The 25356-nt window shown below is 36.6% G+C and overlaps 1 pseudogene across 1 annotated transcript; it reads left to right on the top strand.

Moving 5' to 3' along the window:
• The first annotated feature begins 356 nt into the window (after positions 1–356).
• On the top strand, positions 357–3980 carry LOC143611228 (zinc finger CCCH domain-containing protein 53-like; annotated as a pseudogene). Its single transcript, XR_013149735.1, has 9 exons — positions 357–394; positions 675–1687; positions 1786–1959; positions 2036–2292; positions 2388–2639; positions 2727–2892; positions 3368–3572; positions 3655–3725; positions 3795–3980. The product of XR_013149735.1 is annotated as a zinc finger CCCH domain-containing protein 53-like (transcript).
• Positions 3981–25356: the final 21376 nt, after the last annotated feature.

Raw genomic sequence — 25356 nt, 5'->3', positions numbered from 1 at the left:
AAGAAGAAATCGCTAGTTGAAAAATCGCAACAACTGTGTTGGTGGATCGTAATCTACGCGGCGGTTGATTAGAAAGTGGAAGCGGGTAGACCGTAGTCAACGATATATGTGTATATATGTCCCCGGGGCAGGACGAGAACAAGAAGAAGAGAAAAAAACAGGCCATAACCCTAAGGCTTTGATACCATGTAGAATAATGAAAACCCCGTCAAATGTAATGTATTATTGATCAACTATATATAGGAGTAAAATTAAATAAATACAAAGAAACATAATCAAATCCAATCTACTAATTATGATAACACTGTAATACTAAAACTTCTGATACTGTTATCTAGAATATTCTAACATCATCATCTTCCTCTCATCACTCCTTTTCTTTTCTAATTATGGGGTAAGCTTACCCCTTTTCATATGAGGCAAAAATAAAGCTTCTAGTGAGAGAAACACTTAGATATATAGAGAGAGAAAGCTGATCATCTTTTTGCAGCAAAATTTTCACCCCAACTCTTTCTTTTTAATCTGTAAAACTTTTTTTTTGCATGAATTTTGACAATCTAAATCATGGGTTTGTTTAACTAACTTTAAGGTTAATTTTATTTTATTTTTTTATTTTGTGGTTTTTCTGATTTTAACTAAACTTATGTGTTTTTTTTGTTTTGTTTCCTCAACAGGAACATCAAATCAAGCAATTAACTGTGTTCAAAATCTTGGTAGTTTTTGGGTTTTATTTTGAAACTGTCAACGAACTTCAGTGGATCAAGATGGACTCATATGAAGCAACACGAGTTGTGTTTACTAGGATCCAAAGCTTAGACCCAGAGTACGCTTCAAAAATCATGGGTCTTTTGTTAATTCAAGATCACGGCGAGAAAGAAATGATTCGCTTAGCTTTCGGCCCCGAATCACTCGTCCATTCGGTTATTGTTAAAGCTCGGAAAGAACTCGGCATTTCTTCCCCGACCACACCTTCAACTCCGTCGTCTCCATCACCATTCAGTTCGCTTTCTCGCCAGAATTCTGCGAATTCTGGGAGGCTACTTAACGGCGGAGGAACTAATATTCCTTCGCCGTTAAGTATTCCGAGTTTGTCCTGTTCCTGGACAAACTCGGAATTTCAGCCTGTGGAAGAACACAGGCTGAATTCGTCAGCGCCTCCGTACTACGCCGGAGGCGCTGGCGCTGGACCTGGAGCTGATCAGCCCGATCTGATTGACGAGCTGCAGATCCAAGACCAGCTTTCGTTTCTCAACGATGGGTCTCCTACACTCGCCAACAAGTCCGGGGACTTCTTTTACCCGGATCTGGTGTCGCCCAATGGCTCGGGCGACATGTTTTCACCGTGGTGTGGCGGTGGTGGTCCCCACCGCCGAAGCTCCTCGGTGAATGATGTTTGTTTGTACTTTGCTAGAGGGTACTGCAAAAACGGAGCTAGTTGTAGGTTCACACATGGTGTTGGCATGGGTGCTGGTACGGGTACTGAAGCTGTCAATGATTTGACAGCTGTGACGGTTGGTTCTTTAAGTAAAGTTGATATGATGGAACACTGCTATGAACTTCTCCGTACTAAATCCGCCCATCAGCAACGGTTGCTGATGGGCGGTGGCGGTGGTTCTCCGAACTACTCTTTCCTGAACAGCCCGAAATCAATGAATTTTCTTCTTCAGCAACAATCCGATAGCCCAAGGTAGTAATAGTAATAATAATAATATACAATCAATCAGTCAGTCAGTCACTATATAGTTACTTTGAAAAATTTGATGTTCAATTTGTGATTGTTTGCAGGATGGCCGCAGCAGCTGCAGCCACGGCATTGATGATCGGAGACGATATGAACAAATTCGGGCGGTTGAGAAACGAGTTTTCCATGGGTATGCTAAACCCGGGTTCCCGGCAAATCTACCTAACCTTTCCAGCGGATAGTACATTTAGAGAAGAAGATGTGTCTAATTACTTCAGGTTCGGTCTCGTGTTTCTTGTGCTTTTACATTATTTAGTTTAGTGGAGATGATTATGATTTTGTGTTGTTTGATAGCATGTACGGGCCGGTTCAGGATGTTCGGATCCCATACCAGCAAAAACGAATGTTCGGTTTTGTGACATTCGTGTATGCTGAGACTGTTAAACTCATACTTGCGAAAGGCAACCCGCATTTCGTGTGTGATGCTCGGGTTTTAGTGAAACCGTACAAGGAGAAGGGTAAAGTCCCGGAAAAATTCAGAAAGCAACCGTCGCCCCTCGATAGTCCCACGGGATTCGATTCTGCACGCGATCCTTTCGATCTAAATATAGGTGTGTAGTTATTTAAAACTTTGATTTAAATATTTTCTATAAATTGTTTGATAGCATTTGTTGTTATTGTTATCGTTATCGTTTTTCGAATTTAGGTGCGAGGATGTTATACCACAGCCAGGATCTGCTGTGGCGGAAGAAGTTGGAGGAACAGGCGGATCTGCAACACGCACTCGAGCTTCAGAACCGTCGGATCATGGATCTGCAACTTCTCGATGTGAAACGGTCCCACCACCAGCGGGCGTTTTCCACGGGCGCAGCCATTCCGTCACCCACATGTTATTCCCCAAGTTATCTCAACCACCCGTCGGTTTTTGGTTCACGGAGCTCATCGAGTCCTGACTCGGGTAATGTATTAGTTTGTTAGTTAAATCCGGTACGGAATCCGTTTCTAATGACTAATTGAATTAATATGTGTTTGTTGTGTTGTGTAGAGGATGGTTTGATTTCAAAAATGGCAAGTGTAACTATCAATGGTGATGAACCCTTAGAGGCAAATTTAGACTTGGAGAAAGAGAAGGAAACATTGGAGTTAAAAGATGAAAATGGTGATGGAAAAGTGACCCCTAATAATGAAGAAGAGTTGGATTTGCCAGAAAGGTAAGATTATTAGTGTGTTCAAAACCAGAACCGAACCAGTTGGACTTGGAATCGGGCACATAACTGGTCCGGTTGTGTATTTGAGCCGCCTGCATTTGAACCAGTCGGTTCAGGTTTCAATTATTATTATTTTTTTGTTATTTTTCCTTTTAAAATCTCATTTACTGATTCATTACTAATTCATACTATACTATGTTCATTTAAGGTTTTATATTTTGTTAGTAATATAGATCTACAAAAATAAAGTACTTTTCTAATTTGTTCAAAGTTAGTTAATAATTTAAACTTTTAAAAATACCCTCTAGTTTATTAAACCGATTTGCTTGGTTCAACCAGTGAACTGATAAGGTGTCCGGTTATGAAACATTGGGTATGGGTATAATCATATTATTTCAAGAAAAAAAAAATCAGGAAACATTATGCTTTACTAGATTTTGTACTAGTTTTCTAAATTTGAGAATACATTGCAATGCAGCTTGGAGCACAATCTCCCCGATAACTTTTTCGCTTCACCAAAAGCATCCGGAAACTACCAAACCGTCTTCTCAAATGATGATATTACCCGTCTCTTCTGCCCCGATATCCACTGGTAATAGTAACTTGATGACCTCCCCCTTGCTTCCCGCCACCTCGACATTGGACTTGGCTTCACTGAAATCTTGTTACTTTCAGTTTCCTAGGTACAAATTGGCTCGTTTTTAAACTAATTTTTTTAACACTAGGTTAATCGGTTGGCTAACAACATTGGTTGTGCTGGTGCAGGTTTTCTTCGGGTCATGGTGCCATCGGGATGTAGTTCTTAATTTCGAGTTTTTTTAGCTTCCTTAGCGTAGGTAAGATAATCGGTTTAACGGGTTTAGGTCATATGTTAATGGTTCCTTATATGGTTGACTACTTTACAGGAAGAGGATGAATATATGTAACAAGAAAGGATTACCAAGAAGAGATGTTTAGTAAGATCATCAATACCAATAACCGTTAGCAACCGTCGTCGCCACCACCACCGTCACGTCCCGCCACAATATTACTTACTACAATACAAAATTATATATAGATAAGAAAGAAATTAAGTAGAGGGTGTCTTTTACTCCTTCTAGCCCTGCTTGCTGTGCGCACATATGATGTATATATGTGTGAACCCTCGGGTGGGCAAAAGTGAAATTGCACTAATTTTGACGTTATTTTACTAATCTCGTGAAAATAACGTTAAAAGTGACGGACGGTTAATCAGGCATCATGTAGTGGCGTTGATAGCTGAAAGATAAGGGTACATGCACCGATCAGCCGGTGTCCCGATGATTGAGTGCTATGTGCCTTATGTCTAAGGCTTGATGCAAAATTACTATCAAGCCGGGGGTCTCACCGGAAGCAGCCTCTCTATCCCTATGGGGTAGAGGTAAGGCTGCCTACATCTTACCCTCCTCAGACCCTACCATAGCTTTGCTATTGGTGGGATATACTGAGTACGATGATGATGATGATGATGTCTTTTACTCCTTCCTTCATCTTGTTGTAACCCTACATCAATGTAGTTGAATTAAAGACACCATTAAAAAACAAGTTTCTCATAGGATAAAAAAAAAATAGAAAAGAAAATTCAGAATGCATTTAGGTGTAATTACAAAGCTACCCCTGGTCTAGTGTGTTTTATTATGTAATGAAAGGGGCTAATTTGTAAAATCACTTTGTGATCGGGTGTTGGGAGGGAGTGATGTGGTAGTTGTGTTTTAGTGTTGAAAGAAAGGTAGAAAAGAAATGGTGGCATTTATGCCACAAGTAGTTAATGTTATTATTATATTATGTATGTATGTATGAATATAAATATATGTATGAATACATCATGATCATGATAGGGCAATGAAAAGGGACATGACATTGAAATAATGACAAAACATATGGGTTTTTTTAATTTAATTTATGTTGTTTTTTATATTGTTGTTTGGAGCATCTTTATTTGCTTGTACTGTGGTTTTAATTTTTAATATACTTTAGCCAAGTGGAATGGTCAAATCTAGGCTAATATATGTCATGTTCTAGTGGTATCATGGGATATATACATTATTTTTACGTTATAAAATATTAAATAATTTAATTTAATAATGCTTATTACTTGTACAATTAAAATAATTTATCCTATTACAACGATATGTTCTCTACACACTATATCTTTCTCTCATTGTCAAATAAATGGTTTTTTTTATACTTTATCATTACAATTTATTTCCCTTCTGCTCACAGCTAATTTTAATAATTATTAAAAAATAAATTAGGATAAGTAATTTTTCTTCAAATTACAAATTATTTTTCTCTCATTCACTCACAATTACTATTAACTCTATCTTATAATTTACAAAAACATCTCACAATTTAGGAGATGTGTTGCGAATGCTCTGATAAGTAATAACATTCATAGCAACATCTCTTTTTTCATCGATATAATTAAAATAAAAAAACACTGTATTTTTTCTTTTATTTCAATTAAATAGTATATTTTTTTATATTTTTATCATTTTCTACATTTTCTACATTTTCTTGCTCCACCACCCATAGCCACTTTCAATAAATATTAAAAAAATATAAAGGATGAGCCATGTTTCTTCAAATTACTTATCAACACAAGTTTATTTATCTCCTTCACCTACAAACACTTACAAATACTCTATATAGTATAGAAAACTAACTAATGATAATATGAAGAACCTGCTGAGATTCCAGCAACATCTCTATGTCCAACTATTTAATTACATTAGAAAACAATACAAATTCTCATATTTTTAATTAAACAATATTTTTTATATCTTGATTATTACATTTTTTCTTTCTTTTATTCACAACCACTTTTAAAAAATATTAAAAAATTAGTAACAATGAAAGTATTTTTCCAAATTTACTCATCAACAAAAATTTCTTTATCTCCCCCACTCACAACAACTTACATCTATTTTATATAATATAAAGAAATTACTCATGACTTATTGGAAATGCTCTAAACCAACACTTTTTTGACTCATGGTACTTGTTCTAAAATATTCATATTTCAAAACAATGTTGCAGTTTTTAAGAATGTTAATTTATTATTTTAACTTGTTAGCTGTTAATATTTTATGTCAATGAGTTAGTGGTGTATTGGTAAAAAAAGACTTGATATTTTATGTGACCTATGTTCGATTCTTGCAACCAGCATTTAGTTTTAGAGGCACCAAAGTAATAATGGAAGATTAAGCGAGTATGTGGCTATCACTATATCATTAGTTGATTTTGAACTAAACGAGTTTTATTTCACCGTACTATCGTGTTTTCCAAGGGTTTTTCTCATATTAAAAGACGAGTATTTCATAATACGATAAATTTAGCCAGTAGCCAATTTAAAGAATTTGTTGGCCGTCCAAAAAAAGTAGTTAGTATTGTATAATGATGATTATTAAACAATCTATGTAAATTGAAAATCTTACAACAACTTAGTTTATACCTAGATGTCAAGAACGTTGAGCTATTAAAATAATAAAAAATGTTTTGATTGGTGGCCTAGTCAAATATAAAAGTTTTTTAAACATCTAAATGTTTGAGATTAAAGTTTCGAAACATTAAAGAAATTTTCTCGTACGTAAAAAATAAACCGCAAAAATCATTTAATTGTGTTATCAATGATTTATATATTAAAATTTTGTATTTTCTATCGTATATACATATTGTGTGAAAGTAAACAATCAAACTAATTTGTTCTTTTTTAATTTTGTACCGGTTTGTAGGTTGTATGTCTATTAATGAGAAGAAAGTGTTGGCAATAATACAAAAAACATTTAGGTGTTGTTTGTTTTTTAAGACAAAATCTGTCTGCAATCTGATTTCATCTGATTTCATGTCTGCAACTGTAGATGTGGTCTGTAATATGAAAATATAATACTGTTTGTTTTATAAACTGGATATCGTCTTCATAAGCTAAAAATTAGTGGGTGGTGGTGGTGATGAACGATTGTGGTGGGGGGTGGTGATGATGGGTGGTGGTGGTGGACGGTGGGTAGTGGCGGTGGATGGTGGTAGTGGCGGCGGACCGGACGGTGGGTAGTGGTGGTGGATGGTGGCGGTGGACAGTGGGTGTTGGTGATGGATGGTGGTAGTTGACGGTGATGGCGTCCGACAGTGGGTGGTGGTGGTGATGAATGGTTGTGGTGGGTGGTGGCGGTGATGGACGGTGGTGGTGATGAGTGGTGGTGGTGGCGGACAGTGGGTAGTAGTGGTGGATGGTGGTAGTGGCGGAGGACGGTGGGTAGTGGCGGGGGATGGTGGTGGCGGCATACAATGGGTGGTGTTGGTGGCGGACAATGGTGGGAGGAGTGGATGCAAGGGGAGAAGAGTAGAGTGGTGTTGAAGATGTTTTAAGTAATGTTTTCTTGCTTTTTCTTTAAGATGAAATAAGATAATTTCAAATCTGTTTTAAAAAAAAACAGTCTTCAAGGGTAATGTCTGCCAGTCTGCAGACATTAGCTCCCTTGAAGATGTTTGAAGAAAAAACAAACACTCCCTTAGACAATAATTGACTATATATTTTGGAACATGTTTGAAAATACGAGATATTGTTGATAATTTCTTCATTCATTGTTCATGTTCGACTCTTTTGTTTGTATGCATGTGAACCAACTTTCATACATGATGATTTAAAGACATTAAACATTTCCTCTATTAATCATTTTGTACCGGATCTTGACCGATCAGTAAATGCCTTGTATATTGCATATCCTATTAAAATCTTGATCTATTAAATCAACCAATATTATGACAAGTTAATGTGTTGGTGGGTGCATACGTACATTCACACACATTTATATGCTCTATCTATTTGGTATGAGTAATGAAATGGACGAGGTAACGGAAGACGAGGGATGAAATTAATGAGGTAATAGAATGAACAAGGAAATAAAATAGATCATTATCATTTCCTTGAAATAATTGGTTACCATGTGATAACGAAATACATTATTACTTTGTACTATTTAGTAAACAAGAAATGGTCAAGAAATAAAATAAAATGGCAGTGAGTGGCAGTGGTGGTAGTGACACATGGTGAGCAGTGAACAGTGATGGTGGATGGTTGTGTTGGTGATGCGGAGGGTGGTGGCAGGCGGTAATGATGGTTGGTAGTGGATGTGGTAGCAATGGTGGCGGTGGTGAGCGACATGCGATGATGACGATGGTTGGTGGTAGTGGGTGGTGGTGGCGGTAATGGTGACGGATGGTGGTGGTGGCTGATCTTAGATTGTCGTTGTATAATAAAAAATACGAATAAACCAGTGTTCATAATCACCTTAAACTAGTTAGGGTAAGTAGGTTTTCGAACCAAGGAGTAAATGGTCAGTGTAAAGTGCAATTGATTCTTAATATTATGAAGTAGCGGCTTATAGTGCTGATCACGCTAGCAAAGTTAAGTTTGAAATAAACGAACACTTAACAAGGTGTAAAGAATTCAATTAAAATCAATCACACCTAAGGTTCAACCATGCAACTAAACAATAATCACATGTTATTTAACAAATTAGTTATCAATAAACAAATCCGGTTAACTGAATAATTCATTTTTAGACATCAACAAATGTAAACACACGCCACTGGTAACCAAAGGTTCCCTTGCCATTATGACACAATCATGGATAAATGTACGTTTAGCATCAACAAATGTAAACAGACGACACGATTAACCAACGGTTCCATCCCATTATGACACAATCATGGACAAATGTATGCTTCATCGACCTAGACTAAACTGAAAACCATATGAACCAAGTATCATAACAATTGGTAGACTAATAGTTTTGATTGAAATAAACATATAGCGACTAAATGCTCAACAATACCAAACATCAATTCTCATAGATCATAAATTAGTAACTATAATCATTCAGTTTTTATACATGAAAAAATAGTGAAAATTTACAATACTTTCCTTATGCTTACTTCTTCTCGAGACTTGCTTAATCTTCATCTAAATAACTCTGAATTAGCTTGTTTATGCTCCGAACACCCGCAATCATAAAATAACTCAAAGTAATTGTGTTCATTGTATAAAAACAACTAAAATACATGAAATAACACACATATACACATAATTTATACCCGACCATCAGTGGCGATGGCTGTGTTGGTGGAGGAGGAGGTGACGTATTGCGAAAAAGGGAATGAAATGTTGAAATGAGAAAAAAAAAAGGGCGGGTAGAATGAATTTAGAGTGTTTTAAGGAGAAATGGAATAAATAATATAATAAGTGATTTTATTCCGTTGATAAACTAAATGCTCTTTTTTCATTCTCTTATATTGGTCCATTACATTTCATCTTTCAATCTTTCATTCCAAACACTACGTTATTTTTACACGGTTTTCATACTCTTTTTTACCTTGTGTTAGTTTAGTATAGAACATCCCCAAGAACCCCCTAGGTATATTATAAGTTTTAGGTGTCAATTATCAAAGGGTATTTGACCCACATGTATTTTGATGTGCTTTAATTTCGAGTCATATAGTGAACATCGGTATACCAATATTAAGATGTCTTTTTTCCTCTACCTAGTTGAATAATTACTTTTTTTATTCCTGAATATATATATACTATATTTTAAAATATTTAGAAATGACACGCTAAGAGTAATTAAGAGTAATTTGATTTCAAGAGTTTTACAACTTTTTATTCATATGCTACAATACATAATGCAATTACTTGAAGTAAATATAAATTTTTAAAGCGCTGAAATAGTCTTTAGTCACTAGCCAACTACATGCAATAGATATATAATGACATAAATTTTATATATTAATCCATATTAGAAGTGATACTAGATTATAATAAGATGCAATGAATCATACATGTATTATTATGCATATTACATTGGTGGTTGATTAATTTAGTTTTATCTTATTATTAAATTTTTGAACCTTATTTAACTCGGAAATCGCACAGACACCCTCTATACCTTAACTCGCATCTAATGATCTAAAATTTATCATGCACAAATTAGATTAAGAAGGGTGTTGAGCATTCAAACTGAATAAAAATGTTGAGCAGTCTTTATACCTGTGTATATAAATATAATATATATTTACACACTGCCCTGGTGCACCTGCATACACACGTACGTATAAAGACAGTGAAAATAAAAAAAAACAACACACACACAAAAAAAGTGAAAGAAGAGATTTTGTAATGTTGTGTGGGGGCTGGTGGATGGAAGGGAGGAAAAGCGGGCCCACAAGCAGGGACACTTTCACATGGGTGCTGACTATATGGTGGGCCCACTTGTCTTTTATATTTTTAATTAATTAAATTAAATTAAATAATATACGTTTTTTTTGCCAGGTTGTGTGGGGTCCACCACTGTTTCAAAACCATGTGACCGATGCTCAAAAAATCAAACTTTTCTCCCTCCGTAAAATCTTCAAAAAAACATACTATTTCCTTTAATTATTTATTTATTTATTTATTTATGTATTTAATTTTTATATTAAAAGTTTAAAAAGTGTAGAGCACCTGCATTTTGTCCCCTCCTGCACGAGCTCTTATTTATTATTATTTGTTTTGATATCTTTTGAATCCGAATTCTTGTTCACTATATAAACTCATATTAAAAAACATAAATATTATAATTTCTTTTACTTATATTACCGCTCAATTTACTTTTTTTATTGAACAACCCATGCGATCTCTACTTAACTATTTAAATTACGCAATTTTTTTTTTCTTATTGACTAGGAGACTTAATTACTCACCTCTTTAAGTTGTTATCGCTAGACCATATTATTAGAGTTTATAAGGAAGCTAGGTACATATTATTAGAGTTTAAAAATCAAATTTATATTAAAATGTAGTCAAGTAAATAATAATACATACATTATATTGTTTATAGAAAGAAACCTCTTATCTAAACACTCTCATCATATTTAGATATCTTATATTGTTATGTACGACGTGTATAGGGCATACGTGACGTATGGAATTCACAAATTTTGGTGTCCGGCATTCTTTGGCTAACATATGAGTTTGTGAAACCAGTGTGATGCGTATAGTTCTATACGCGACGCATAGACCCCGAGAATATAATTTAGTTGTTTCGCTCGTTGTTTGGGGATGTGGGATCAATACGCTGCATATAAGCCTATACACGACATTTAGGACTTAAGAGTATACACAATGTATAGGCCTATACGTGTTGTTTCTCTTTTTTTTAGTGTTTGTATATAACAAAAATTTTAAAAATAAACTCTATTTTTTTTCACGGAAGTGCTGAATAAATACAAAATAAAAACGTTTTAAAAAATAAACTTTAACTAAAGAGTTGGAGATTTAATAATTCCCTTTAACACGATCATTGTGTCTTCCTCCATACTCATTTTTGTTACAAATAGAGTTGGACATGTTAAAAGTTCTTATAACAATAGTTAGACTCTTCAATGCAATTATGCAAACTCTTTCTCTTTCTCTATGTTTGAATAATGGAAAGAAACTACAATTGAAGAGTTGGAGATGTCAAAAATTCTCCTTAACATGATAACCGTCTCTTCCACCAACGTACTCATTTGATTACAAATAAAGTTGGAGATGTTGAAAATTCTGTTAACACTAATTAGATTCTTCAATGTAAACACATTCTCTTTCTCTATGTCTATGTCCTCTATTATCTTTTGGTACCAAAATGGATAACATGAGGTTTGGATTTAGTAAGTTGTCATTATGGTCATAAGAAGGGTGCTGAGCATTCATGAAATGAAAACCTATGCACTCACTCCATTTCCGTCATTCTGATGATCTGATCATCTCATAACCAGACACAACAAGTTATTGCTGGAAGATCCAAATGGAGGTGACAAACACGAGTTGCTTAACCAACAAGTTAAATATAGGGCTAAGAATCAACCATGTGGAAGTAACCACCATTTACTCATTTTCAGTTTCTGTAGACCATAATGGTCACTGTTATTTAAATTGCTTAATTTTTACCGAAACACTAGCATAATCTAGAAACCTACTCTTATTTGTAGATTCACCGGATGACACCTTAATAAATCCAAACCTCACGTTATTCAATGAAATCATATTATATATACTCAACAATGCACCTTTCGGATTCTTTAATGTGCGGGATGAATGGAACCTAGGTCTAGACGCTCACAGTACAAAGGAGTTGTGTCTACTTATGATTTTGTAAAATAGTGATTGGGGAAATAAAGACCTCAAAGTGAAAGGTAGCCACATCGTAGGTTTAAGACCCGTGGAATCTGGATGGGTAAAAAGGTGGCACATATGTGATTCGTGTGTGTGTAGGGGGTGGATCTTGCGAGAAGTGATATTACAGCAAGAAGTGCGAGAAGTGAATCTGTAACTCTATTAATCCCAAATTTCACTCCCTTTCATATAATGTTACCTACATGTATGTAGGTTGATTGTATTTATGTCTTAGCTACACACATTCAAACATACCTACATACATACAAACATACATACACCTATACAAAGATACGCTCCTACACACGTATATACGCACCTACACAATAAGAAAGGGAGTGAAATTAGAGATTGATGGAGTTACACATTCAAGAAAAACAGAAGAAAACACAAGAAAACAAAGAAACACGCCCCCATGTCTCAAGAAACACGCCCCCATGCTTATGGAACAAGAAAAGACAAAATTTGAGAACAAAAGAACGGGGTCGTGCTCAGCATGCACGGGGCCGTGGACGGGAATGCAGAAAAGACAAAGAAGAATTGAGCACATGTCACTAAAAAGCACGGGACCGTTTCTACTAACCACGGGGCCGTTTCCAGCTCATACAAAAGACAAAACAAATCTGGCACATGTCATAAAAATACACGGGGCCGTGCTCATCAAGCACGGGGTCGTGCCTCACCATCCAGATTGCCTATAAATAGTGGCTCATGTTGCATTCATCAAGGGTGCCTTGAAAAGAATTCTATCCGGTTTTCTCTTATAAAAACACACACTAACACTCACATAGAAGATTTAGTGAAGAGTTTGAAGGCTTGGAGGTCATCACCATCAACCATCATCATCATCCATCATTATCATCATTAAGAAGGAAGCTTCATCTACATTTGGTTAGATTGTTCCAAGTTTAATCACGTATTTGTTATTATCATCCATCTTAATGTTTATCATCATGCTCATTATGAGCTAAACTCCATTTACCATCTAAAATCTATGAAGAAGCTTTGTTTTACTTGATGATTATATAAAACATGTGGTTCAGTTTGGTAAAGTACATGGTTATCTTACAATTATCTTTTGATGAGAAATGTTTCACCATCTTAAAATACTAATTCAAAGTTGGTGATTGTCAATTATATTGGCAATCTGTAACATCCTAAAATTTATAATGTTGAATAAAGAAAGTTACGTTTAGTGATTTCGCGTTATTAATTAATTAATATCGAGTAAAGAACGGATCATGGATTTAGATTAATTGAGATGGGTTAAATGAGAATGGGCCTTAGGTCCATGGGCTTTAAGGGATATAAATATCCCCTAAACCAACCTAAAACCCTAAACCCTCATTTCATTTTCATCATAATCTCTACACACTCCAAACACACACACCATAAACGAGCAAGATCCGAGAGAGAGTAAACGTTAGTTGGTATTAGATCTTATTACACGAGATCTAGAGTGCATAAACAAGCTAACCAAGATCGAACGAGCGCTAAAGGTATGTTCTTGACCTTTAAAGTTTACGTTTTATTGAACGTTTAGCCTTTTGAATGTCCTTAAGCTTAAATATCCAAGCTTTATAGTATATACGGGATATATATACGACCGAAAATGGTTAGGGAACGTTAGTGGGTGATGTCGAACCATAACAAGGGTATTAAAATCGCCAAAATGCTTGATAAAAACCAAACCCGTAGCTGAACTGGGCAACTTCGCCTGCGAACTGGGCAACTTCGCCTGCAAAAGCTTAACTTCGCCTTCAAAGCTTAACTTCGCCTACGGCCAAGTTCGCCTAACTGGTAACTTCGCCTAAGGCCAAGTTCGCCTAACTGGTAACTTCGCCTAAGGCCAAGTTCGCCTAATTGATAACTTCGCCTAAGGCCAAGTTCGCCTAACTGATAACTTCGCCTAAAGCTAAGTTCGCTTAAGGTTTAACTTCGCCTAAAGCTAAGTTCGCCTAAGGTTTAACTTCGCCTAAAGCTAAGTTCGCCTAAGGTTTAACTTCGCCTAAAGTCAAGTTCGATTAGAAAATAAATTAAAAACCTAAAGTCAAGCTCGACCCCAGCCAGGGGCTCTGCCCCTTGGACCCTGCTAGGGGCTGCCGCCCCTAGACCCCGCTTCCAGGGGCGCTGCCCCCGGACCCCCGTTCGTTGTGGGTCATATAAAGATAGAAATACAACATGAGTAGTAGTAGTTAATTGATACGTGTAAATATTATACAGTTAGCCGTGCACAGCTCAAGAAGGGAATAACTATTAACGGAGAGCGTAACAGGATTCAGGTGAGTTTCTAGCCCCATTTATGTGTTATGTTTTCGGGGCTGTGTGCATACTCGATATGTTTGTTAATACGCTTATCCTAAGAGATAAGTGTATGCCTTATGTGAATAATGTGATATGTATGAATGATGGCTTGACGGTACGTGAACGATCTTCGGATATTGCACGTACTGTCAGGTTGTAACGCTAAGTATAAGGTAAGTATGATATGTATGCTTATGTGTATGAATGTGATAAAGTTAATAAAAGAAGGAAAGGATGGTTGTATGGTTACGAAGAGGGTACCGGGCCCTAATAATACTCGAGGTATGATGTATGGTTGCATGGTAACGAAGAGGGAATCGAACCCTACTAATATTCGAGAACTAGGGAACCGAACCCTACTAATATTCGAGGAAAGAGGGTACCGAGCCCTAATAATACTCGAGGTATGATGTATGGTTGTATGGTAACGAAGAGAGAATCGAACCCTACTAATATTCGAGAACTAGGGAACCGAACCCTACTAATATTCGAGGAAAGAGGGTACCGAGCCCTAATAATACTCGAGGAAAGAGGGTACCGAGCCCTAATAATACTCGAGGAAGGAGGGTACCGAGCCCTAATAATACTTGAGGAAGGAGGGTACCGAGCCCTAATAATACTCGAGGAATGTAGGGCGTAATGCTCTTTATAACGTAAGATATGAAAGTAAGTTAATACAAAAGAAAGTATGAAAGTATGAATGAAAGAAAATAAGTTTATGTGTATTGTATAGTGTATGATTAACTAGAACTCACTCAGCGTAGCTGACTTTTAGTATGCACGCAGGTGAGTAGGATGAGGCAGCTCGCTTGAGGAGACACGTGGCACTGAATAAGAGGCTGGCATCGTAAGACTCAAGACGTTTAAGTTTAATGTTTCGTTTATTTTGAAAGACAAAATGATGTTTTAAGACAAGACGTGTTTTGTTATGAAATGTTTTATGAAAGCTTTTATATTCCGCGAATGTTTTAATTAACTATGATATTTAGAACTGCGTTTATGAGTGAATCCAACACGAAAGTAGGGCTACCGGTAACGGGGCCTTACACAATCATTCATGATCGATTCATGTTCTTGAAAGATAGAAATATTTTGATACATTATCGAAACATGGATCCTTATATTGTACTTAGAAATGATGAGATATAAGTTATGATGTATTTCTCTAAGTCTTGGTAATCCGAAAATGGCTTTGCTTAGGATATCATGCTAGTTAAAGAAATCATATGTTAACAGAATGTGTAATTATAACCTACATAAATCAACTAAGGGAAGGTTGTGTGAGTTAACTACAACCACTCAAAGTTGTTAGGATTAGTATTTGAGAAATCGAAGTCAGTTCTAATCATTCTACTTTACCAACTGCTTATCTACTTAAATTGACATTCTCAGGTAGCATGCTATTAAGCATAGGATGGACTTGAAAATATGCATGCTATTATTCATTATGTCATAGAATGTGTTCACTCAAAAATGAGGATCATAATTCTATCATATATTATTAGGACAAGTCTATCACATGTTTAACTATTAATCATCAAGGAACAATGGAGTGGATTCTAGATATTAGATGGTAACCTTCACATAATTGAATTACTCGTTTAGAATCTCTTATCTTGGTCACCTATATATTATATATAAGTATTTACATTTTATAAAAAGTTCAAAAATTAACCCCAAAATGATTAAAATCTCCGATTAAAGCAAAACAATGATTCATTATTAGAAACCTTTGTGTCCACGGATCGATATTGGTTCTTACCAATATTATTCTACATATACGATAGGTACACTTGCCTATTTTGTGTGTGTTTAGTCTTCGTAGAAATCACTTTTATAAATTTAAAACACGATCATGTGCAAAAGCAAATCATTCCATCCTTTTATATTTTATGCCACGCGCAGCACACATCAGGGATCTTACTGAAATCGCCACAGGGGGACATATTACCCCAATCCATAGCTTGTGAGTTCCAGGAAACAAACAATGAAGTGGAGTACGAGGCTTTAATCGCAGGTTTGCAATTTGCCAAAAGCATGAGGATCAGGTATCTTCAAGTTTATGTAGAATCCTTATTAATAACTAACCACTTTAATGGCTCGTATGCTGTTAAAGGTGAGAAACTAATGAAATATTTAGATGTTGTGAAGGAATTATCAAAATCCTTCAAGATATTTAGTATTACACAGGTACCGAGGGAAGAGAACGCTGGGGCAGACACCTTAGCAAACTTAGCCTCATCTCTGAAGATTCATGAGGATTTGAAAATCCCAATAATCCATATTCTCGCGCCAGCAATAGGAGAACAGGAAGTTGGGTAAATAACAAAAGATAAAGAAATCATGCTCTGGGATCCTTTATCCTCAAACAATAAAGGATCATGGATCCATCCTATCAAGAACTGTATTCAGACCGGAGAAATTCCAGCCACAGAAAATCCGAAGTCTTTCAAGCTCAAGGTATCCCAATATATTTTATTAGATAATATGGTATACAGAAAATCTCTTTCAGGTCCATATCTGAGATGCATCGAGGATCCTGAGATCCAAGAAGTACTTAAGGATTTTCATGAAGGAGATTGCGGCAATCACACAGGTGGAAGAGCGTTATTTTCCAGGATACTCAGAACTGGATACTTCTGGCCAACAATGAAGAAAGATGCAGTGGAGTATTCAAAAAAGTGTGATGCTTGCCAAAGACACGCGAACATCCTTCATCAACCAGCGGAGCCTCTATGTCCTATATCCTCCTCATGGCCTTTTATGAAATGGGGTATGGATATTGTAGGCAAGCTACCAAAAGCACCAGGTGGAAAGGTCTTTATGCTTGCTATGACTGACTACTTCTCCAAATGGATTGAGGCAGAGGCATTAGTACAAGTCCGAGAAAGGGAAGTAATATCTTTTATTAAACGAAATATTATAACTAGATTTGGTATTTCCGCTGAAATTGTTTGTGACAATGGTTCCCAGTTTATCGGGAAAAGAACCACTAACTTCTGTGACAGTTGGGGCATCAAGATGATTACTTTGACTCCGGTTCATCCTCAAGCCAATGGCCAAGCAGAGTCTAGCAACAAGATCATCATCAACAATCTAAAGAAGAAGCTGGGATCTAAGAAGGGAAAATGGGATGAAGAACTTCCTTATGTCCTTTGGGCAGACTGAACTACACCCAAAAATGCAACAGGCCAGACACCCTTCTCTTTGGTGTTTGGATCAGAAGCAGTAATTCCCACAGAAATGGTGGTTCCTACTGCGAGAACCAGCATCCGTGATCCTGAAGCTAATAAAGAAATCCTTCTTGAAGACTTGGATACTATAGAAGAGCTCAGAGATCTAGCAAAAATCAGAATGGCAGCTTATCAACAAAGGGTAGCTGGGGCATATAACAAAAGTATCAGAATCAGAAGATTTCAAGAAGGAGATCTAGTATTGAGGAAAGCCTTCCAAAACACAACAAATCCGGCTAATGGGAAGCTAGCGCCCAAATGGGAAGGACCTTATCAAATTGAGTCGGAAGCAGGAAAGGGGGCATATCATTTGCTCAAAATGGAAGGCAACAGGTTACCAAGAGCTTGGAATGCCATTCACCTCAAGAAATATTTTTTCTAATCAGGATCCGCTATCCTGAGAGGATATATTATCCATAAAAAGGATCAAGGATCCTTAAAGCGGTAACATCTTTCTGATCTATTATTCTATCTGAATTATTATTATTAATTTAAGGATAATGTATTCTTAACATTTTATCTTTTCCAAGTTTTGAGTAACCATGCAGGATTGTAACGAGTCATTTGATGTTTAAGAGGTTGGCCACCTCTCCGTTGCATTTGCTCAAAATGGAAGGCAACAGGTTACCAAGAGCTTGGAATGCCATTCACCTCAAGAAATATTTTTTCTAATCAGGATCCGCTATCCTGAGAGGATATATTATCCATAAAAAGGATCAAGGATCCTTAAAGCGGTAACATCTTTCTGATCTATTATTCTATCTGAATTATTATTATTAATTTAAGGATAATGTATTCTTAACATTTTATCTTTTCCAAGTTTTGAGTAACCATGCAGGATTGTAACGAGTCATTTGATGTTTAAGAGGTTGGCCACCTCTCCGTTGCATTTAAGGATTGTACTCAAGGATTTTCATGAAGGAGATTGCGGCAATCACACGGGTGGAAGAGCATTATTTTCCAGAATACTTAGAACTGGATACTTTTGGCCAACAATGAAGAAGGATGCAGTGGAGTACTCAAGGAAATGTGATGCTTGTCAAAGACACGCGAATATCCTTCATCAACCAGCGGAACCTCTATATCCTATATCCTCCTCATGGCCTTTCATGAAATGGGGTATGGATATTGTAGGCAAGCTACCAAAAGCACCAGGTGGAAAAGTCTTTATGCTTGCTATGACTGACTACTTCTCCAAATGGATTGAGGCAGAAGCATTTGTACAAGTCCGACAAAGGGAAGTAATATCTTTTATTAAACGAAATATTATAACTAGATTTGATATTCCCGCTGAAATTATTTGTGACAATGGTTCCCAATTTATCGGGAATAGAACCACTAACTTTTGTGACAGTTGGGGCATCAAAATGATTAATTCCACTCCAGTTCACCCTCAACCCAATGGTCAAGCAGAATCTAGCAACAAGATCATCATCAACAATCTGAAAAAGAAGCTAGGATCCAAGAAGGGAAAATGGGCTGAAGAACTTCCTTATGTTCTTTGGGCAGACAGAACCACACCTAAAAATGCAACAGGCCAGACACCTTTCTCTTTGGTGTTTGGATCAGAAGCAGTAATTCCTACAGAAATGGTGGTTCCTACAGCAAGAACAAGCATCCGTGATCCTGAGGCCAATGAAGAAATCCTTCTTGAAGACTTGGATACTATAGAAGAACTCAGAGACTTGGCCAAGATCAGGATGGCAGCTTATCAACAAAGGGTAACTGGGGCGTATAACAAAAATATCAGAATCAGAAGATTTCAAGAAGAAGATCTAGTGTTAAGGAAAGCCTTTCAAAACACAACAAATCCGGCTGATGGGAAGCTAGCGCCCAAATGGGAAGGACCTTATCAAATTGAGTTGGAAGCAGGAAAGGGGGCATATCATTTGCTCACAATGGAAGGCAACAGGTTACCAAGAGCATGGAATGCCATCCACCTCAAGAAATATTTTTTCTGATCAGGATCCACTATCCGAGAGAATATATTATACAGAGAGAGGATCTAGGATCCTTAAATCGGTAACATCTTTCTGGTCAATTATTCTTTTTGAATTATTATTGTTAATTTAAGGATAATATATTCTTAACACTTTATCTTTTCCAAGTTTTGAATAACCATGCAGGAATATAATGATTCATTTGATGTTCAAGAGGTTGGCCACCTCTCCTTTGCATTTGAGGTACTATCTTATTTCCCTTGGCCTAGCCCACGTTTGGATATGACCCGCGATGGTCATATCCCCTAAGGTTTAAAGGTTTTCACCTTTCTCACGATCGCCAGTTGCGCACGCTATCCAACGTATAGTTCGGGGCAGCGGGACCAGTACACTCTTAGTGGCTGACAATTTCGTTGTCTCCGACTATATGGAGGATCCTACGAATTATGGTAGACGTACCATACCTCCGGTTTATAACGTTTTCACGTTATCTCACGTTTGGGCTAAATCCCGGTTCGGGCGAGACCCCAGTTAACATCCGTATCTTTGGGCCAGTCCCCAGTTTGGGCTTGGCCCTAGTTTATTTTTTGGGCTTGTCCCCAGTTTGCTGGGCTTGTCCCCAAATACACGAGCTTGTCCCCAGATTACACGGGCTTGTCCCCAGTTGCACGGGCTTGTCCCCAGATACACGGGCTTGTCCCCAGCTTACACGGGCTTGTCCCCAGTTGCACGGGCTTGTCCCCAGAATATTTGTTGGGCTTGTCCTCAGTTTAACGGGTTTAACCCCAATTAATAACATGAATTATTTGCAGCAAATTTTCTAAGTTCTTACTGAAAATCAAGAAACTAAGGATCCCGGATCCTAAAGCTACTCTTGTGAGGAACATTAAGAGTTCAATACCTCTGGTAACTTAGGTCTATATAGACCTTCTGGTATGATCTTTATTGATTAACTTAAGTTTGATATTTATTATAACTTTGGATATTCCGGTTAAAAAGGCTAATCTTTTAAAAATAGTTATTTGATTACTGAAGTCTTTAGCTAATTTCCGGATACTTTATCCTAAAATCTTCTTTATATAAATTTTATTGATTAATTAAGGATATTCTATTCTAAAAGATTTTTAAAGATCTTATATCCTAAAAATCTATTATTCAAGATTATTTACCAAACTGTCAACAATGCTAAACTTATATGCAACAAGTTTATGAAAATAAAAACAGGTAGATAGTCAAAAGATTTATATATTAATTAAAATAAGCCACAAGGACTTATCCAAAATTCTTAACCCGGATTTCACCATACGAAAAGATGGACCATCCATCCGGGTTAAGTAAGAGTTACTAACAGTCTTTAATATCCTTCATCGCCCACTTAAGCTGCATCTTCAACCGCAGCATCACCTTCCCCCTTGCCAGCTTCAATCGCCTCCTTAACGCCACTGGTCCCAGCCTCGGTGTTCTCAACCATCTCCTCGTCGTCCTCACCACCAAGGTCTTCAAGAGCAGCCTTCCAATTCTCAACATCCCAAGCCGATTTGTCGAAAGCGGGATCACCGGCCTCCATCGCCATCTTGATCCGCGCTTGGAAGATCGACCTAGTAGCCCATACCTTGGCTTCATCAGTTGCCTGCTCCACTGCCTCTTGACGTTGGGCTTCGACTGAGGATATCTGATCCTCCAATTGTTTCTTGAGTTGGATCATAGCTTTATCCTTAGCAACCACAACTTTCCATAATCCTGCCATCTTCTCGCTCATCTGAAGGATAGTCTTCTCATAATGATCCCGCATAGCAATCACAGCCTATCAACAATTTTCATATCAAGATTGGGACAATACTGGATCCTAAATTATTAAAGATAAAAATACAATATACTTACGGAGCAGACAATGTCGCAATGAGTCTGGGATCGGAGGATATTTTCCTCTTAGAAGCTGCGGATTTGGCCCTGGTTGTGGCAGTCTTTGGTTCAGAGCTGGTTCCAGCCTTTGAAGCTTCCTTCTTGGCAGTGGGAGAGGTCACCATACAATCGATATCGTCCATGGAGAACTTGAGGGTAGACTTTTCAGATTTCTTGCTGCCTGTAGAAGGAAAATCGACAGATAAGTATTCTACTTTATTCTAATTACTTTAAAATTATTAACTTACTTGAAATACTTGAAATTGCGGTATCCAGCTCTAGGAACCGTTTTGCCTTTTCTTCTGCTCCAGTTAATTTGCTCAGTGAAGCGAAGTTCTCAACTGCAGACAAGAAAAACACTTTAAGGATAAAGATTGAAGAATAAAAGATCCTGCTATTCCTTAAGGATCCAGGATCCTACCCTTCGTGACCCACGTTGGAGGAAGATCAGTTCCCCCTGGTATTGAGTCGCGTTTTACGAAGAAAAACTGATTCTTCCACACGGAATCATTCAGCGCGGCTTTCGAGATCGGGTGTGGCTGTCGAGGTTTGGATTTGAAGATAAAATGGGCAGAACCGAAGGTAGTGAGGGTATACATATATGACAACTCCGGAAGGCCAAAATCATTTTTTTCCTCCTTGATGATTCTTTCGATAGTGCTAAGAACCCTCCAGATCATCGGCAAGGCTTGTATATAAGATATGTCGGTAGAATCGAAAAAACTTTGGGTAAAAGGTGGAAAGGGGTATTTATAGCCGATAAGAAAGGGAGTTGCTGGAAAACAGACCCATCCTTCGGAGTAAACATCGCATCTAATGGTGGATTCGTAGGGTTGAAACAGGGTTTCTGGGGGAAACAATGTACGAAAACTATCGACCTCGGGATCCGTGAGCTTACAAATTTCAGAAGATGGGTTGGAAAGCAAACATTGGGGTTCCATTTCGACTAGTTCGGAACCACCGGATAACTGTTCAGAAGGTTTAGAAGGAGCCGGAGAAGAAGAAGAAGCGGCGGACATGATTAAAGAAAATAATATACAAAGGTTAGAAGAATACCTGATGCATAAGAAGAAGGTGTATATAATCAAAGATATATGGCAGCATATATAGACGGTTATAAATATCTTTGGGGGCTGAATGGTAAATTTTCTGGTAAAACCGTCCCATCCATCAGTTTTAACAGTGATTTTGAAATTCAAAATGACAGCTGTGCTCCACTGTCACCCGCCATTTTGGGGGCAATTGTTAGGCCACGATTTTTATACTGAGGATCCTTTATCCCTAACTGTCTTATGGATAGTTTATCCTTGAAATGTATGTCAGGATATAAAGGATCGATGATTCTCGGTATTGTTTGTTTACTAATGATTGCGTTTAGTATGGTGATGTATTAGACATGTATAGCAACTTTAAGACGTACTTGTGCGAGTTATCCTCACGGGACATTCTATAGCTGGAACATGGATATAGGATCCTAATTCAACATAGCTGATTATGGACGAACTCTCTAGAAGATTGAAGCTTAAATATCATCAACGGCTGTGTGACTCATTCTTCCGCTTATTTCGCTACTGGGTGGCTATTGGCACGTGGTCAAAGATCGTGGAACGGCTAAGTGGAAGACTTCCGGATAAATAGGAAATATTGTTATTGTTATTGTTATTTTCTTATTTAAACGATATATGATTGATAGGAAAACACACATGTACTTACACACACTTGAGCAGAACTAAACACTCTCTCAACACTAGCTTTCATTGTAACTTTGATCATATTCTCCACCACATTTGTAACCATTTTTTGTTTATTAATACATTCGACGGTGATAGTTTTCACCGTCCGGGGTTTTTTGTGCCGGAGACCACGATAACCATATACTCATCGACCAAAAGTTACCTTGTTGATCATTGTCTAAAGTACTTCGACCAAAGATTATCCTATTAATCTTCGACCGGAGCTATTTTACCAACGATTGCCTCGATAAGTTTTGACCGAAGTAAGACTATCGTGATTAAGGGCTTTTTCCCTCGTGATCAAACCATTCTGTTCACCGATATCACGCTTATACATTTGTTATTATCGAATTAGCACCTTACCTCACATAACATATTTGGATACTTGATCCTTAGCTGATTTTTGTCCAAAACAGTATTATCTTACAAAACGTTAAAGCTGACCAAACGTTAATTTACATATTAAATCAAAATGAGCCATCAAATGCGACGAACGACTATGTCTTCTATCTTCTACTGCATCTTTCTACTTATTACCTGCAAATAGTTTTATAAAATATGTCAGCGACAACTGCTAATGAATACGTTGACGTTAAACCATTTATGTAAACCTTAAGTTCATACTCGAAACAATCAGCAACCCTACATATCAGTGTACCGAATATATATCCACAGTCAATCCTTAACGATTCTATACACCAGCTCAATTACTAAACATGGCGGGGTATGCCTACGCTCTAACCACATATATGTATTGATCCAAACAAAGATAAAAAGATAAATGTATATCTAACCTGAGAGCCAACGGATACTAAAGTTTTCTGAATTTATAATCCCATGTAAACTTTGATTTGTTTAAATGACTCGCTTAAAAGAATTTGTAAACTTTGAGTGTATTCACATTTTGATGAGTCAATTAACACTTCTTTATATTTAATAAACGATTACCTTGAGCCTATAGTTCGAGAATAATAGTTTAATAGTTTATCTATATTAAATGATCTAGCATCAGACATTTAATTTAGTTTGATAGTTTTAAACTTTGATAAAATATTTTTGTCGTTAAAATCACTTTAGACATTTAGTCTGTAAAATCATACTTTTTAATATTAACGTTTCTCCCGGTAGAAAAAATCATCTAAATTCTACCTTTCGTCCTGTAGAATATTTCATTGTTTATAATATTAAAGACTAAAGATCAATTTTCAATGAATAAATATAAGTTTTGGAAGTACTTTAATATTTGAATATGCATTTTGGTTTTTTTACGTATTGATATTCACACATATTATTACAAAGATTAATAAACTTATAATATTTGATATATTTAATTTTCAAAAAATTATTTTCTTATAGTTTACCATATCTTAGTACTTTCTAAGTACTCTCCATCTCAATCGAGTACTTGTAATTTCACAGTCAACTGACTTGTGAACGTCTAATGACTTTTGCAACCATATTTATATATCTTCGTTCAAACTTGATGTTTTCTTACTTTAGGCCCAAATGGGTATATAGTAAATTAGACGTTCTATCCGTGAAATGTGTTATTGTAATAAAATAAATGTTTTTAATCTTTTATAACTAATTATGGGCCACTAGTCATTGATAAAGGGTCGTGGGTCAAATGGGAATACTAAGAATGACTAACTACAGGGTACATGGGCCGTGTGAATCCATAACCATGGTCCATGGGTCATGCGCTCCCCCACGAATTGAGGAGATTATTGTCCATGAGCCCCCTTTTGTCTAATTTTCTTTTGTTTTTATTTGTCATCTTATTTGGAGTAAGAGCCTAATAGCATTCCCAATAGTTCTTCATACCTATTTTCATTTCTAAAATTTAGAAAAATTATCTAAATAATCACTTCAACTCATTTTCTATCTCCAAACTTCATTTCTAAATTTTAGAAAAATGGTATAGAAAGCTTCCAAATTTAGAGTGTTATCACAACACTCCATTTTCAGCTACCATTTTATAATATATATTAGAAATCAATTTATATTGAAAATGTTAATAAGACAAAACAGTTAGAAGGTAACATTATAAATGGAAGAAAGAGAAAAAATAACCAAAAAAAAGAATATAGAGATAGAAATAGAGAAGTTGAGGGATGTTTTTAAAAAATGATGTATAAATTAAAGAA

The sequence above is a fragment of the Bidens hawaiensis genome, unplaced genomic scaffold, assembly GCF_021521415.1.
Source record: "Bidens hawaiensis isolate Kalapana, Puna unplaced genomic scaffold, B.hawaiensis_p1.1 tig00030252_1, whole genome shotgun sequence".
Taxonomy (NCBI): Eukaryota; Viridiplantae; Streptophyta; class Magnoliopsida; order Asterales; family Asteraceae; genus Bidens; species Bidens hawaiensis.
This window is presented reverse-complemented; position numbering and strand designations above follow the sequence as displayed.